We start from the raw sequence: 16868 nt of genomic DNA, 5'->3' as shown, positions 1-16868 counted from the left end.
TTAAGGCTGTTTTTATTTCTCAAAGATTAAAGTCACATGAACTGAAAAGTACCCCAGTTTTTATCTTCCCTTTTAAAAATATTTAATCCAAGTGCTTGTCTTTCTTTAGGCCAAATTAATTAGCGCTCATTTTACAGAAATCATATACAGTACATACACAGACAGGCAGAAAAAAACCCAGTAGCTGGATGGGGCCCTTTAAGAGACAGAGCTAGGAAAATATGCAGATATGGAACCAGAAAGGGCTCATTCCCTGAGGCAGGATTGCTAAACAAAGCCTTGCCCCCATAGTTGTAAGTCCTGCCCCCAGAGTTACAAGCCATGCCCTCAGGCTGTAAAACAAGATGGAGGCTTGATTTCACAACCTAAACTTTGCAGAGAATACCAACAGTGATAGTTGGGTTGGGGTTGGCCTATCTTCTAAAAGAAAAAGAAAACTTTAAAGGTTAACTTGTTGATAGGGTAGAGAAGGGGAAAGAAAAAGGGTTTAAAAATGCCTGGGGAAGAACCTTTTATTCTCATGCAAGTGGTTCCTCCACCGGGGAGAGAAGCTTAAGCTTAATTACTGTCCAGTGGAACCAGCCAGCTGGCTGTGTGGGACCCTTGGGCCATGCATCCCAGCCCCAGCACGGAGTGGGGAGCGGCAGGCAGCTGCGGCTCACCAGTCCATCTGGAAAAAGGAAGGAAAAGGCCATGAAAAGGCCCCCTGCCCGGGAGGGCCGGGGGTGGGGGCACTGTTTCCCATAAGCTCAGAAGTCCCAAGATGAAAAGGTTTAGGAGCAACTGTAAGAGGTTTTGAGTCCCCACGTTGCACGCCAAAAATGTTACAGGACTTTTTCCTTAGTTCAGCTAAAGATGGGGTCCTTTGTCCCACAGCCATGAAAATTCAGGCTTGCAGACACTTTGAAGGGTAAGACAGCTTTTATTGGGTGTAAAGGAAGGAAAGGAGGAAAAGGGACTCTCACAAGGCCAGAGTCCCTGCTAGAGCACTTTCTGCCCACAGCTTGAATCCTAGGTTCCACACAAGAGGAGGGGCCAGGCTCCTCTCAACTGCAAAAGGCACAAAATTCCTGAGGCTCTACCCCAGTGCTCAGGCCAGTTGGAGTTTTTCCCAGGGACACGCTCCCATCTAGCTGTCTCAATGTGAGTTAGAGTCTGACCTTATTCTTTTGTATGTGGCTATTCAGTTGTCCCCGCACCACTTGTTGAAAAGGATATTCTTTCTCCCATTGAATTGTTTTGGAACCTTTGTCAAAAATCAGTTGATTGTAAATGTGAGAGTTCATTTCCGGACTCTCAATTTTATTCCATTTATCTTTATTTTATCCTTATGCCAGTGCCACATTGTTTTGATTATTCTTGCTTTGTAGTAACTTTTGAAATCAAAATGTGTGAATCCTTCAACTTTGTTCTCCTTTTTCTAGATTATTTTGGCTATTCTGGGTCCCTTGAGTTTCCATAAGAATTTTAGGATCACCTTGCCAATTTCTACAAAGAAACATACTATTATTGTGACAGAGACTACATTGAATCTGTAGACCACTTTGGAGAATATTACCATCCTAATAATATTAAGTATTCTGATCCATGATGTGGGATATGATGAGGTTTCTCTTCAAATAGCCTGATCAATCCTTTATTCTTTAATTCATAGTACCCACCCCTTTCTCCTTTTTCTCTTTTCTGCCTTTGTTACATACCAGGACACAGACACGCCACCGTACCAGGCTTATCAGTACCAGCTCACATTCCTTTCCTTATCTGGAAGGGAGACTAGCTCTCTAGCTCATTGCAAACACCCCTTCCCCTCTTTTTTCCCTCTCTCCCTTATATGCCCACCTTATCTTTAAAAAGTTCAAATATCTAGCCAACTGGGATTAGTTCAGGTTGTGCGACCCGACCCCGGCCAGTGGGGAAAGGGTAGAGGGGCAGGACTTGCATCAGGAATAAAGGCTCTCGTGCCCCTTTGTTCAGGTGTGCTCTCACGGCGACTGGCCAAGGAGAAGCACCCCTTTACACAGAAGTAAAATTGCTTTGCTAAGAATTCTTTGTTTGAGTGTTCAATCTTCTTAGGATTTTGAGCTTTATTCCCAACAATGAGCATGGGATGTTTTGCCATTTATTTAGATATTCTTTAAATTTTTTAAACGAAGTGTTGCAGTTTTCAGTTTACAAGGCTTGCACTTCCTTGGTTAAATGTATTCTTAAATATTTTATTCTTTTCAATGCTATAATAAGTGGAATTACTTAATTTTGTTTTAAATGAATTAATTGCAAATGTATAGAAATTCAGTTGAGTTTCGTACATTGTTCTTGTATCTCAGGGAATTTTAAGGGTTAAGCTTACAAATTATATATCCATGTAAGACAAGCTGCATTTATGTGTATTGGTTGCTTAGAAAATTTAAGATAGAAAATTTTTTATCTTGACTTGACCAGAATAATTATTATACAACAATAACTTCTGGGGAAATACATAGAAATGGAAGAAGAAAAGGAAATCAATATTTTTACTGCTCTATTTTGGGCCATTTTAGATGCATTTTCATATCCAAAATTTTCAACAGCCCTACGAAGTACTGTTAGCTTCATTTTGAAAATGAGACTGGGGCTCAAAGGGAATTAATAACCTTCCCAAGGTCACATGGCCAAGATGTAGCTAACAAGATCATGGTTTATCTGGGAGACTGTGTCTTCACAGAATAAACTCATTATCTCATCACAGATTGTGTTGACCTGATAAAATTCTATATTCTCCCCAAGTTCTGTCTTCTGAAACTTCAACAATTCAATCAAAAGTTCAAGACATGTATGCTGAAAACTTATAGTGTTGAAAGAAATTAAAGAACACCTAAATTAATGGGAAGACATCCAGTGCTCATAGATAGAAAAACTTGATAATGTTAAGACGATAATACTCTTCAGAGTGATCTATGAATTCAATGGAAATTCTATCAAAATGTCAGTTGACTCCTTTATAGAAATTAACAACATAATAATTAAATTCACATCGAAACTCAAGAAACACAGAATAGTCAAAACAATCATTATAAAGGAAAACAAATTTGGAGGGCTCATAATTCCCAACTTCAAGTCTACAGGAAGCAGGACATATGATGCCCTGCTTATTGGCATAATGATAGACATCTAAAACAATAAAATATAACTGAGAGTCTTGAAATGAGCTCTCATGTTTACAATCAATCCAGTTTGATAAGGGTGCTGAAACAATACAATGAGAAAATAATAGTCTTTTCAACAAATGGTGCTAGAACAACTGAATATCTACATTTAAACAAACAAACTTGAGCCTCAATCTCACACCATATGCAAAAATTAACTCAAAATGAATAAAGGTCTAAATACCAGTGTTTACATTATACAAATATTAGAAGAAAACATAGGGGTAAATCATAGGGCAATGGTTTCTTAGACATGAAACCAAAAGTACAAGCAACAAAAGAAAAAAAATAGATAAATTGGACTTTATCAAAATTAACATTTTTTAATGTTTCAAAGGACACTATTAAGAAAGTGAAAAGAGGTCAGGCGCGGTGGCTCACGCCTGTAATCCCATCACTTTGGGAGGCCGAGGTGGGCAGATCACCTGAGGTCCGGAGTTCGAGAACAGCCTGACCAACATGGAGAAATCCCATCTCTACTAAAAATACAAAAATTAGCTGGGTGTGGTGGCACATGCCTATAATCCCAGCTACTTGGGAGGCTGAGGCAGGAGAGTCGCCTGAACCCAGGAGGCAGAGGTTGCAATGAGCCGAGATGGTGCCATTGCACTCCAGCCTGGGCAATAAGAGTGAAAGTCCATCGAAAGAAAGGAAGGAAGGAAGGAAGGGAGGGAGAGAGGGAGGGAGGGAGGGAGGGAAAAGAAAAGAAAAGAAAGAAGAAAATTCAAATAATGAAAGATGATATATACAAACTATATATTGGACAAGGGACTTATCTCTAAAATGTACCTAAAATGTATAAAGAATGCTTGCAACTCAATGATAAGAAGACAAATCACCCAACTGAAAAAATAGTAAAATGATTTGAATAGACACTTCTGAAAGAAGATATACAAATGGTCTATAGGTACATGCAAAGATGTTTAACATTAGTCATCATAAAAATGCAAATCTAAACCATAATAAGATACTACCAGTGTCCATGAGGATATAGAGAAATTGAACCCTTATAAACTGCTGGTGGGAATGTAAAATAGTACAGACACTCTGGAAAACAGTCTGGCAGTTCCTCAAAAAGTTATACCTAGAGTTGCCATTTGACCTAGCAACCAAGAGAAATGAAAGCACATGTCCACACAAAAACTTGCATTAGGATGTTTATAGCAGCAGCATTCACAAAAGCCAAAATATAGAACTAACCCAAATATTCATCAACTGATTAATAAACAAAATATGATTTTCTTTATAAAACCATATGATTGACTATTACTCACCCATAAAAAGGATTGAAGGACTGATACATACTACAACATGGATGGACCTTGAAAACTATGCTAAGGGAAAGAAGCCAATCACAGAGGACTGCATATTGTATGATTCCATTTACATTAAATGTGCAGAATAGGCAAACCTATAGAGACAGAAAGTATATCAGTAATGGCCTAGAGCTGATGGGAATGGGGATTTAGGGGTTATGGATAAAGAATACAGGATTTCTTCGTGGGGTTATGAACGGGATCTAAAATTGATTGTCCTGATGGTTACACACTCTATGCATATACTAAAACCACCTAATTGTACAGTTTAAATGGGGAAATTGTCTGTCATATAAATTATATCGCAATACAGCTTTTATAATCAGGGAAGTGCTAGATGGATAAGGTATGTTCCAAACTAGCCATGGCTGATAATACTAGCTCTTGACAGGGCTGTAATATGTGATTTTGCAAATTGTATACTCTGCAACTACAGGAAACACCATTTTATGGACTACAATGTAAATGGTGCCCCCTGAAGTTGTGCAGTATACAATACACACAGCCTTAAGCTTCAGCTTTGGCACTTAGGAGAAAAATTCTGAGGCTGATCATTACGGGTGACCAAAGCTCATTTCCAAGAATTCAAAAGAAAACTAGTTTTCAAGTAAGTGGCACAGAAAGTAATTTTCCCCACACAGCTCTTCAACTCAGCATTCAGGCAACCATTATGCTCCCTATCTTTTATTCTTTTTATCCTTTTGGGGCTTTTTGGCTTTCAGCTTAAATAATGTATAATTAGCACAGCATCAAAGGATATTTTACAAGTAAATAGGTATACCCATAATCCCCCATCCTGAACACAATTGCTTTTATTTCTCTAGATCTCCTTTCAATCTTTATTCATATGTGCATATACTTTCTTACATAGCTGTAATCATAGTGTATACACAGTTTGGTTCCCCTTTTACCATTATTTTATAAACACTGATCTGTGTTGCTTTATAGTTTTGCATTTATTGTTTTAATGGATGTATAACATTCTTTCCAGTTAATGTACCATAATGCATTCAATCTTCTCATTCCCTGAATGCAGGACAATTAGTGCAATTACACAACAGCCACAATACGGAAATGACTACATGCAAGGACTCTGATCTATTTTTTTCTTTTCTGCAAAGCTCTTATCATCATCTGTGCATATGACCTCATTTACTTAGTTATTTTTATTATTATCAATTAGTCCTATTTTGAAGTTAATCAAGAAGAGCAAGGCCCCTTGGCTCATTTGTTCACTGATGTATCCCAGGTCCTAGAATAGTAACTAGCACATAATAGATGCTCAATGAATATTTGTCAAGTAAATGAATATTAAACCATTCTCTTAGGCTCAATTCCTAGCAGAGAACTGTCTTAGTCAAAGAGCATAAATCTTGGATTTTTAGCAAGAAATTATAGGAGAATTTTTCCCAACTCTGTACTGTCCAATTGGACCTTCAATTAGAGTCAAGAACACATGATTCTGGAGAGAGTACTTGGGTCTTTCACCTACAGCCCTGTGGTCCACATTCAGCGCCCTAGTTTGTACACAATGCACATATCTTGAAAAGATTAAATGGGTTGGTTGAAAGAGAAAATGACTCTTTCTCTATTGAACATAAGAGTTTGAACTAAGGCCAGGCTGATAGCAGATGTATCATATGTCATTTAAAAGCCATCTTTGAAAAACAGACCCTCTTTTTCATGGGAATAGGCTCAGCACCAATCACAGGAACCATACACATTGTGGCTCCAATATTTTTGGGGTTGACAAGTCATCTAAACTCCAGAAGAGTTTTCATGAAGAAGTGGACCTTAGCAGATAATTTGGATACCTGAGCACAGGTCCATTCTTTGGAGCAAAATGGTGATTTATCTACCAAAAAAGGGTCTTGCCCCTACTCCACACTATGATCCCACTCTTACACTTGCCATTCTTACATTTGCCATGTTGTCTGTCACAAGGAAACACAAAGACTCCATGTATCTGGAAACTGGCATGAGATGCCAGTAGAATTAGAGAAGGAGCACTGGATGAGGAAAGAAAAGCATCAACATTACTGAGTCATTACTATCTGCCACACCCTTCCATCCTTTATTGTTCAATACAACCCTATGAAGTAGGAATTATTTTTGTACTTATTTTAAAATTGAAGAAACTAAGGAACAGAGAGGTGAGGTAATCTGTCTAAGGTCACAGGGCGAGTGCAAGAATAGGGATTCAAACCCAGGTTTGACTTACTTCAAAGTCATGTTTTTTCTGTGGTAGCATTAAGAGATCATAATGCCACTCATAGGAGTGACCCTGAATGGCTTAAAGACCATGAGCATTTCCCTTTTCTCTTGGGGGCCTCAGTTTCCCTTTCTATACAAAGAGGAAGTTGGACTAGGTGATTTGCTAAATGTTCTTTTTGGTATCTAGTCCCATTTGATTATCACAATATCCTATGATAGAAATTGGGAAACTCTTATTTTCATAATCTCCATTTTATAAATGAACAAATGGGGGTTCAGAGAGGTTTTGTGTCTTGTGTATAGTCACATAACTAGTTTCTGGGAGAGTCAGAGTGAACCTAGGTTTCTGAACTTCTAGATTGAAGTATCACAGGTCACCTGGCCCATGTTATATCACTCTCTTTTTATTTCTTCTCTTCATTGTGGGAAAATTCCCCATTTTCACAAACTAGAGTTCACATTAATAAAATGTTTATACGTTGCAGTATGATTTGTAACCCTCATGCACTTTCTCTTAATCTGAGTGTGTCATCAGTTAGAGGTTTGTTCTTGTTCCAGGGATGAAATAACTAATTAAGTCACACCTTGTCCCAAAGGGTTTTGATGGATAGAAGTGATTTCTAAAATGTATTGGGAACCTACCATGTATATTCGACCCTGGACATCATTTCAGTATCTTCCAGGCTTTTTCAATAAGGAGAATCTCTGGAGAACTCATTAAAAATACACATCCTTACAATCTACCAAGAACTATACATTTGGAATAAGAATATAAGTTTGTTGGGAAGCTGAGGCAGGTGGATCACCTGAGTCAGGAGTGCAAGACTAGCCTGGGCAACATGGTGAAACCCCATCTCTACTAAAAATACAAAAATTAGCTGGGCGTGGTGGCGTGCGCCTGTAATCCCAGCTACTCCAGAGGCTAAGGTGGGAGAATTGCTTGAACCTGGGAGGCAGAGGTTGCAGTGAGTCGAGATCACACCATTGCACTCTAGCCTGGGCAACAGAGCGAGACTCTGTCTCAAAAAAAAAAAAAAAAAAAAAGAATATGAGTTTGTGAGTTTGTAAGACATATCCACACACAATGCATCCTCATCATGAGCTAGGGCTGATTTTTAATTAGTATGGCTGACCAGTTGTTTTTTTTTTTACCAGAATACATTCTGATTGATTGGAGACCATGCCGTACCATTTATCATGTTTTCTGAATATCAGCAAGTAAGGTAGGGATCAAATACATTCATTTGACAGAAGAGGAACTAAGGTCCCAAGTGGCTCAATAGCTTGCTCCACATCACACATATTAAGCAGGTGGCAGGGGGAGGGCCATGCTCATTTTCAAACTGCAATAAGTAGTCACTGCCAAAGAGAGCAGGCCATGTGGTATGTATCAATTAGAGTTTTTCCAAGAAACAGAACTAATAAGAAATATATACATAAATAGATTTATTTTAAGGAATTAGCTCACATGATTGTGGTGGCTGGCAAATTCAAAATCTAAAAGGCAGGCCAGAAGGCTGGAAACTCAGGCAGAATTTCTATGTCACAGTCTCAAAGCACAATTCCTTCTTTGTGAAGAGACCTCAGTTTTTACTTTTAAGGTGTTCAACTGATAGAATCAGGTTCATGCACATTATCAAGGGTAATTTCCTTTACCTAAAGTCAACTGACGGCAAATATTAATCACATCTGCAAAAACCCTCCATAGCAAAGTCTAGATTAGTATCTGACAAACAACTGGGCACCGTAGTACAGTAGTCCCCCTGCTTATCTACAATTTCACTTTCTGTGGTTTTCATTACCTGTGGTCAACCATGTTCTGAAAATATTAAATGGAAAATTCCAGAAATAAACAATTCATAAGTTTTAAGTCATGGGTCATTCTGAGTAGTGTGATGAAATTTCTTGCCATTCCGCTCCATGCCGCCCAGGCCATGAATCATCCCTTTGACACTGCTTGCCCATTAGTCACTTAGTAACTGGCTTGGTTATTAGATGACTATCGTGGTATTAGAGTGCTTATATTCAAGTCACCCCTATTTTACTTAATCATGGCCCCAAAGTAAAAGAGTAGTGATGCTAGCAATTTGGACGTGCCAAGGAAAAGTCATAAAATGCTTTTTTAAGTGAAAAGCTGAAAGTTTTTCACTTAAGACACAAAAGAAAAACTGTATGCTGAGGTTGCTAAGATCTAGAGTAACAGCAAATCTTCTATCTGTGAAATTGTGAAAAAGGAGAAAGAAATTCATTTAGTTCTGTTGTCCTGTCCCACCTCAAACTGCAAACGTGATGGCCATAGTGTTTCACAAGTGCTTAGTTAGGGTAAAAAAGGCATTACATTTGTGGGTGAAGGACATGAACAGAAACATGTTCCAATTGATGGCAATTGAGTTCAGTACTAACCACTGTTTCAAGCATCTAATGGGGGTCTTGAACATATCCCCTGAGGATAAGTGAGAACTACCGTATAGCCAAATTGACACATAAAATTAACAACCACGGGGTATTTGAGGGAGTGGAATGATCTGAGACAGCATGGATTTGAGCCCCAGAGGCAAATTCTGCTGCCCCCTCACTAAACTGCTGGCCCTATCCCTATTTATTTGGGCTTTTCTATATATCCAGTTTCCCATGGCTGGAGCCTTCAGACTTAGTGACTCAGCTAGATTTAAAATGCAGCGGCTGTTATACCAGACTGTATACTGTTACTAGAAAGGCTAAGGTTGGGAGCAAAGAGACAGATCAAAGTCCTGCTTCTAAAGGACCCGAAAAATATGAGATTCCCTGTCTTCATCACATCTCTGTCATCCAACAGTTTCCTCATTTGTAAAATGTAGATAATAGTCATATCTGCCTCTTAGGGGTTTCATAATGATGAAATGGAATTTATATACGTAAAGTGCTTAGAACAGTACCTCGCATGAAATAAACACTACATAGATGTCAGGCTTTTTTGTTGTTGTTGTTATCATTAGCAGCATCCTAGGTAGGGCCCTCTATAGAAGTATAAATTCAGCAAGTTTGTGTTCAAGGACCTCTTTAGGCATTGGCCTCTTCATGAGCTCCAGTGGCAGCACCTACAGGTAGCTTCAAGGGCTTTAGCTCTATTCCTCCATATCAGCATTAGCTACCCTCAATGAATATATCAGATGAGTGAAAATGGTGTGATGGCCACATTAAAACAGCACAAATAAATCCTCTAGCCTATGCCCACTTCCTACTGCTCTTTCCACCCCATTACCAACCTCTGATAAAGCTTGGAATCTCCAAAGCTGGCCACCCAATGTCTATACATTACTCACATAAACTGGACCTCTCCTTGCCAAAACTCTATGAATTAAGAAACATTATCCTTAGGAAACTGAGGCCCAAATAATAAAAGGGATTTGACCAAGGTCACAGTGCTAATAAATGGAAGAGAAGGAGTTTGAACTCAGATATATGACTTCACAACCATGTTCTAACCCCCAAACCACATGAACTCATCCTAAGACGCTCATGGATTAAAATGGCTTAACTCCTTTCTTTTTTTTCTTTTTTCTTTTCTTTATTTCTTTCTTTCTTTTTTTTTTTTTTTTTTTTTTTAAGACAGAGTCTCGCTTTGTCACCCAGATTGGAGTGCAGTGGCACGATCTCGGCTTACTGCAACCTACGCCTCCTGGGTTCAAGCAATTCTCTGCCTCAGCCTCCTGAGTAGCTAGGATTATAGGCTCCCGCCACCATGCCCAGCTAATTTTTTGTATTTTTAGTAGAGATGGGGTTTCACCATCTTGGCCAGGCTGGTCTTGAACTCCTGACCTCGTGATCCACCCACCTCAGTCTCCCAAAGTGCTGGGATTACAGATGCGAGCCACCGTGCCCAGCCTAACTCCTTTCTTATAAAGAATTTGTGGGCCAGGTGTAGTAGCTCACACCTATAATCCTAGTACTTTGAGAGGCTGAGGCAAAACGATGGCTTGAGCCCAGGAGTTTAAGACCAGACTGGGCAACATAGCGAGACTGGCAGGCCAGATCTCACTAACATAGGCCTCCATTACAACTGTTCCAGCAGGTTAAACATTAAAAGCTGATTGAGCCAGTGCTCTTATACAAAGGCTGGAATGTAACAAATAGCCCACCAAGAGTTTTCCCTAGGCTTTTCCTGGGCCTTCAAGCATGACAAAACAATGAAGGAATTCTTAACAGGACCCTTTTAGAATTAAACAAGTTTTACTGTGAGTCTGAAGAAACTCCCCAGGCCTCCACAAACAAGTTTATCGGGGTCTAAAGGAACTCCCCAAACCTTTATGATTTAACAGGAGACAAGATAAGGGTAATCGCCCTAGCACCTAGACCCATTTAGATTAAGTATACTTACTCAGGCTCCAGAAGAAGGTCTTCAGGACTCAGACCTTAGTTATAGATTAAAAGAAGTTAATCACATGTATTTAGATGAATGCACACTTACACATAGACATACAGCTTAGAAGGTATATAAGCTCTGGAAAACATTGTACTTTTGAGTTGATCTAGCAATAATTTCCAGGCCTTCTCCTTGTAACTGGCTGCAGAAATAAAAACCTTCTTTCTCCCCAGTTTATCTGCATCTCGTTATTGGGCCACGAGAAATAGCAGCCTGACTCTCAGTTTGGTTTGGAAACAAGATCACATTTAGCATATGTTCTTGGTAATATCATACATAAATTCATTTATAATGAACTTGTCATATACAAATTCATTATAAAAGTTTAATTTTTTTTTTTTTTTTAAAACGAATTTGCACCAGGCATGGTGGTTTAGGCCTGTAATCCTAGCACTTTAGAAGGCTAAAGCAGGAGGACTGCTTGAGCCCAGGAGTTCGAGACCAGCCTGGGCAACATGGTGAAACCTCATTTCTACTACAAATACAAAAATTAGCCAGGCATGGTGGTGCAGGCCTGTAGTCTCAGCTACTCAAGAGACTGAAGTGGGAGAATCACCTGAGCCCAGGAAGTCAAGGCTGCAGTGAGCTGTGATGGCACCACTGCACTTCAGCCTGGGTGATAGGAGTGAGACCCTGTCTCAAAATAAAAAAAAAAATTTGCATTTTTAAAAGAGGAATCATGTAGATGTAGAAGGCATGAATCTAAAGGAAGGAATTTCTTTTAATTAAATTACAGCTTGTTTAAGGTATGGAAAGAATCTTGATAAGGTGGATTCAAAAAATAGACAAAATATGGATGACTTCAAGAATTTGACAGTTACTTTGATCTTTATCAAAAATAATTTTAGCATATGTTCTTGGTAATATCTTATATAAATTCATTTATAAAAGTTTAAATGGTTAGGCAGTGGGAAGAGATTTGGAGGCAGTAGGTCTTTTAAGGGTGCCCTTAAACAGTTATATACTGTATATATATATACAGTATGTAAGGTGCCCTTTCCAGTTATATAAAGTCTAGACCTTAGACTTAAGGTGCTCATTGTACTGACAAACCAGCTCAACTGGAGGCAGAATATAAAGAAAATTTCCTTATAACCCGTGGCTTGGGAGAGGAGTGATAGCAGAGACTACTGGAGATTCTAGTGTTAAGGTTGGTCTCTGTAATGTTCTTTTTTTTTTTTTTTTTTTTTTTGGTCGGAGGCCCCCGCTGGAGTCCCCCGGCCGGATCTCAGCTCACTGCAAGCTCCGCCTCCCGGGTTCACGCCATTCTCCTGCCTCGGCTTCCAAGGTAGCTGGGACTACAGGCGCCCGCCACCTCGCCCGGCTAGTTTTTTGTATTTTTTAGTAGAGACGGGGTTTCACCGTGTTAGCCAGGATGGTCTCGATCTCCTGACCTTGTGATCCGCCCGTCTCGGCCTCCCAAAGTGCTGGGATTACAGGCTTGAGCCACCGCGCCCGGCCTGTAATGTTCTTTCTAGGCACGTACTCTGCCAGTCTGCAAAGAACTCGAAAGTACTTTGAATTACTTTGGGACTTGCCATATCTTAGCTAAGCTGTCAATGTGGAAAATCACAAAGTAATTACGAGTGCTTTCACTGTCCTTCTAAATTAGGCAATAAATAGGATGAATCACTGAATGAGACATCAGTACTTTCCAAGCTCTCTGCAGTATACTGAGAAAGGTAATTATTGAATGAAAAGCAAAGAGCCACCCAAGCAGACGTAGCCTCAAAGAGTGTGTATGAAGGGGAGGGGCTTTAGAACACATACTAGCTTTAAAGTATTGGCATTTCACAGATCAAGAAACATAACAAAATATTCTCAATATCCAAATACAGCTATAAAAAAATGTCCCTCATAACTACCTTCCACTGCCCCAGTCAAACACAGCTTCCGGGAAGCCTTTGCCAATACTGAAGATCCCACAAAGAATCCACGTACCAGTCTTAGTCAGATCTCACTGCCATAACAAAATACCATAGACTAGATGGCTTAAACAACAGAAGTCTATTTTTTCACAGTTCTAGAGTCTGGAAGTCTGAGATCAGGGTGCCAGGATGATTGAGTTCCTGGTGAGGACTCTATTCCTGACATGCAGATGGCCTGTCCTCTATGCTCATACAAGGGAGCTCTCTTGCTCTCTCTCATATATATATATATACTCAAGACAGGGTCTTGCTCTGTTGTCCAGGCCTGAGTGCAATGGCACAATCACAGCTCACTGCAGCCTCAAACTCCTAGGCTCAAGTGATCCTCTGGCCTCAGCCTCCCCAGTAGCTGGGACCACAGGCATGTACCACCATGCTCGGCTAATTTTTTCTATTTTTTGTAAAGACAAGGTCTGGCTATGTTGTCAGGCTGGTCTAAAACTCCTGGGCTCAAGTGATCCTCCCACCTCAGCCTCCTAAAGTGCTGGGATTATGCACATGAGCTACTATGCCCAGCCATTCTCTTCTTTAAGGACACTAATCTCATCATGAGAACCTCACCTTCATGACCCAATCTAACACGAATCACCTCTCAAAGACCTAATCTGCAAATATCATCACATTGGGGGTTAGAGGTTCGATTTATGAATTTGAGTGGGACACAAATATCCAATCCATAACACAACTCTTCTCATTTACCAGACCCAAAACACCACCAAAACTAATAGCATTGAACAGTTGGGGGTCTCTCTTTGCAGTGAAAAATAGACTCACATGCAAACCTCATTTTTATTACACTGCCTCCCTGCTCAGAAATTTCAAATTGTTTCCTTTACCCGTCAAATCAAGTCAAGTTCTGCAATTCCTCAACTTTTGTAATGAGATGTTTCATGATCTATTTTACTTCTATTTCCCATCTAAAAAATTCCTTTAGGGGATTCATTACCTTTCCATGGAGTTGAAATGTGGCACTTTTAATGATTTGCAGTTTGAACTATGTAAGTGCAATGCCAGTGTTCTACTTCAGATGGTAGTTTGCAATTTTTCTGAAACAGATATTTGATTTAGCATCATTGTGGAAGCTGGTGTGCAGGACTCAGACTCGCAGCTAGTCAAGGCATCTCATTTGCCCTTTAGTATCCACACCATGATATAGCTCTACTGCTCTCCCCAACATTCATTCACATAAGTATCACCATCTCCATTTTACAAATGAGGCAATTAAATAAATTAAATATGATGTGTTCACTCAACAAACATTTATAGAGTGCCTGTTCTGGAAATTGGGGATACAGCAGTGGACAAAACAGCTATTCTGGAACCTCTGTTCTTAAGGGGGAAATAGTCAAGTAATACAATAAATAAGATAGTTGCAGTGAAGAAGTGCTTTATGAAAATCCAATGTCTAAAATCTTAAGGCCGGGCGTGGTGGCTCAAGCCTGTAATCCCAGCACTTTGGGAGGCCGAGACGGGCATGGATCACTAGTCAGGAGATCGAGACCATCCTGGAAGCACACGGTGAAACCCCTGCCTCCAATAAAAAAATACAAAACTAAAATAGCTTAGGGCAGAAGGCCTGTAGTCCCAGCTACTCGGGAGGCTGAGGCAGGAGAAGGCTGTGAACCCGGGAGGCGGAGCTTGCAGTGAGCTGAGATCCGCCACTGCACTCCAGCCTGGGGCAACAGAGCGAGACCCATATCAAAAAAAAGCGGGCAGAGCAAGATGGGTCAATAGGAACAGCCCAGTCTCCAACTCCCACGCTGAATGGCCACAGAAGACCGGGTGATTTCTGCATTTCAACTGAGGTGTTCATCTCACTAGGTGTGCCGGACATCGGTGCTGGTCAGCTGCCGCCTGACCATGAGAGTTGAAGCAGGGCAAGGCATGGTCTCACCTGGAAGCACAAGGGGAAAGGGAATCCTTTCCCAGCCAGGGGAACTGAGACACACAACACCTGGAAAATCGAAAGTAACTTCCCACCTACTCGCCATGCTTTTAAGCAAACAGGCAATAATTCTGAGATAATATCACACACCTGGCCTGAGGGTCCCATCGCCCACGGAGCCTCCCCTCATTGCTAGCACAGCAGTGATCTCCCAGCAAGGCAGCAGCCAGGCTGTAGAGGCACCACCCACCATTGCTGGAGGGGCTTGGCAGGGTAAAACAAACCTCCTTCCAAAGCCTCGAACTGGGTGGGAGCTCATGCAGCTCAAGGGAAACCTGGTTCTGTCTCTGTAGACTCCATTGTCTGGGAACAAGTGATAACTACAAAGCAGCAGAAACCTCTTCTGCAGACTTGTAAACGACTCTGTCTCGATGAAGCCAAGAGAGCAGTGATCTCCCAACACGGAGGTTGAGATCTGAGAAGGGGACAGGACTGCCTGCTCAAGTGGGTCCCCTGACCCCCGAGTATAGCCTAACTGGGAGCCATCCCCCACTAGGGGAAGGGCAGTCTGACTCTACACCTCACAGGCGGGAGGCACACCCTGAGAGAAAGCCCAAAGCAAGCACTGTGACAGGTACACCCCTGCTGCTCCAAAGTCATTCTATCTCTGGCAGCCCTGCTGCTGACACCCAGGCAAACAGGGTCTGGAGGACCCAAGCAATCTCCAACAGACTCATAGCCGAGGGTCCCGACCGTTAGAAGGAAAAACTATCAAACAGAAGGACACGCACCAAAACCCCATCAGCACGCCACCATCATCAAAGACCAGAGGCAGATAAACCACAAAGATGGGGAAAAGCAGGGCAGAAAAGCTGGAAATTAAAACAGAGCAAGCATCTCCCCGGCAAGGGCAAAGGAGCGCAGCTCATCGCCAGCAACGGATCGAAGCTTGACGGAGAATGACTTCGAGAGATGAGAGAGAAGAAGGTCAGTCCATCAAACTCTCAGAGCTGCAAAGGAGGAATTACATACCCAGTGCAAAAGAAACTAAAAATCTTGAAAAAAAGTGGAATTGATGGCTAGAGTAATTAATGCAGAGAAGGTCATAAAACTAAAATGAAAGAGATGAAAACCATGACACCTAGAAATGTCGCGGACAAATGCACAAGTTTTGGCAACTGACCACCAGAAGAAAGAGGTCACATTGAGGATCAAATGAATAAAATGAAGCTTAGAAGAGAAACCAAAAGAAAAAGAAGAAAAGAAATAAACAAAGCCTGCAAGAAGTGCATGGATTATGTGAAAAGATCAAATCTACGCCTGAATTAGTGCCTGAAAGGGAAAGCCGGAACCAAGTTGAAAACACCTTCAGGATATCATCCAGGAGAACTTCCCAACCTAGTAGGGCAGGGCCAACATTCAACCAGGAACAGAGAACGCCACAAAGATACCCCTATAAAGAGCAACTCCAAGACACATAATCACAGATTCACCAAAAGCTGAAATGAAGGAAAAAATCTTATAGCAGCCAGAGAGAAGGTCGGCCAATCAAAAGGGGAAGCCCTGTCAGACTAACAGCAGATCTCAAGCAGAAAACCTACAAAATTGCGAAGAGAGTGGGGGCCAATATTCAACATTCTAAAGAAAAAGAATTTTAAACCCAGAATTTCATATCCAGCCGAAACTAAGTGCTTCATAAGTGAAGGAGAAATACAATCCTTTACAGATAAGCAAATGTTGGGAGATTTTGTCACTACTCAGGCCTGTCTTACAAGGAGACCCTGAAGGAAGCACCCCAAACGGAACAACTGCAAATTGTACACAGTAAAAACATGCCAAAATGTAAAAGACCATCGAGGCTAGGAAGAAACTGACTATAAAATAACCAGTTAATATCATAATGGCAGGATCAAGTTCACATAATATTAACCTTTAAATGTA

Source organism: Papio anubis, chromosome X, assembly GCF_008728515.1.
Source record: "Papio anubis isolate 15944 chromosome X, Panubis1.0, whole genome shotgun sequence".
Taxonomy (NCBI): domain Eukaryota; kingdom Metazoa; phylum Chordata; class Mammalia; order Primates; family Cercopithecidae; genus Papio; species Papio anubis.
This window is presented reverse-complemented; position numbering follows the sequence as displayed.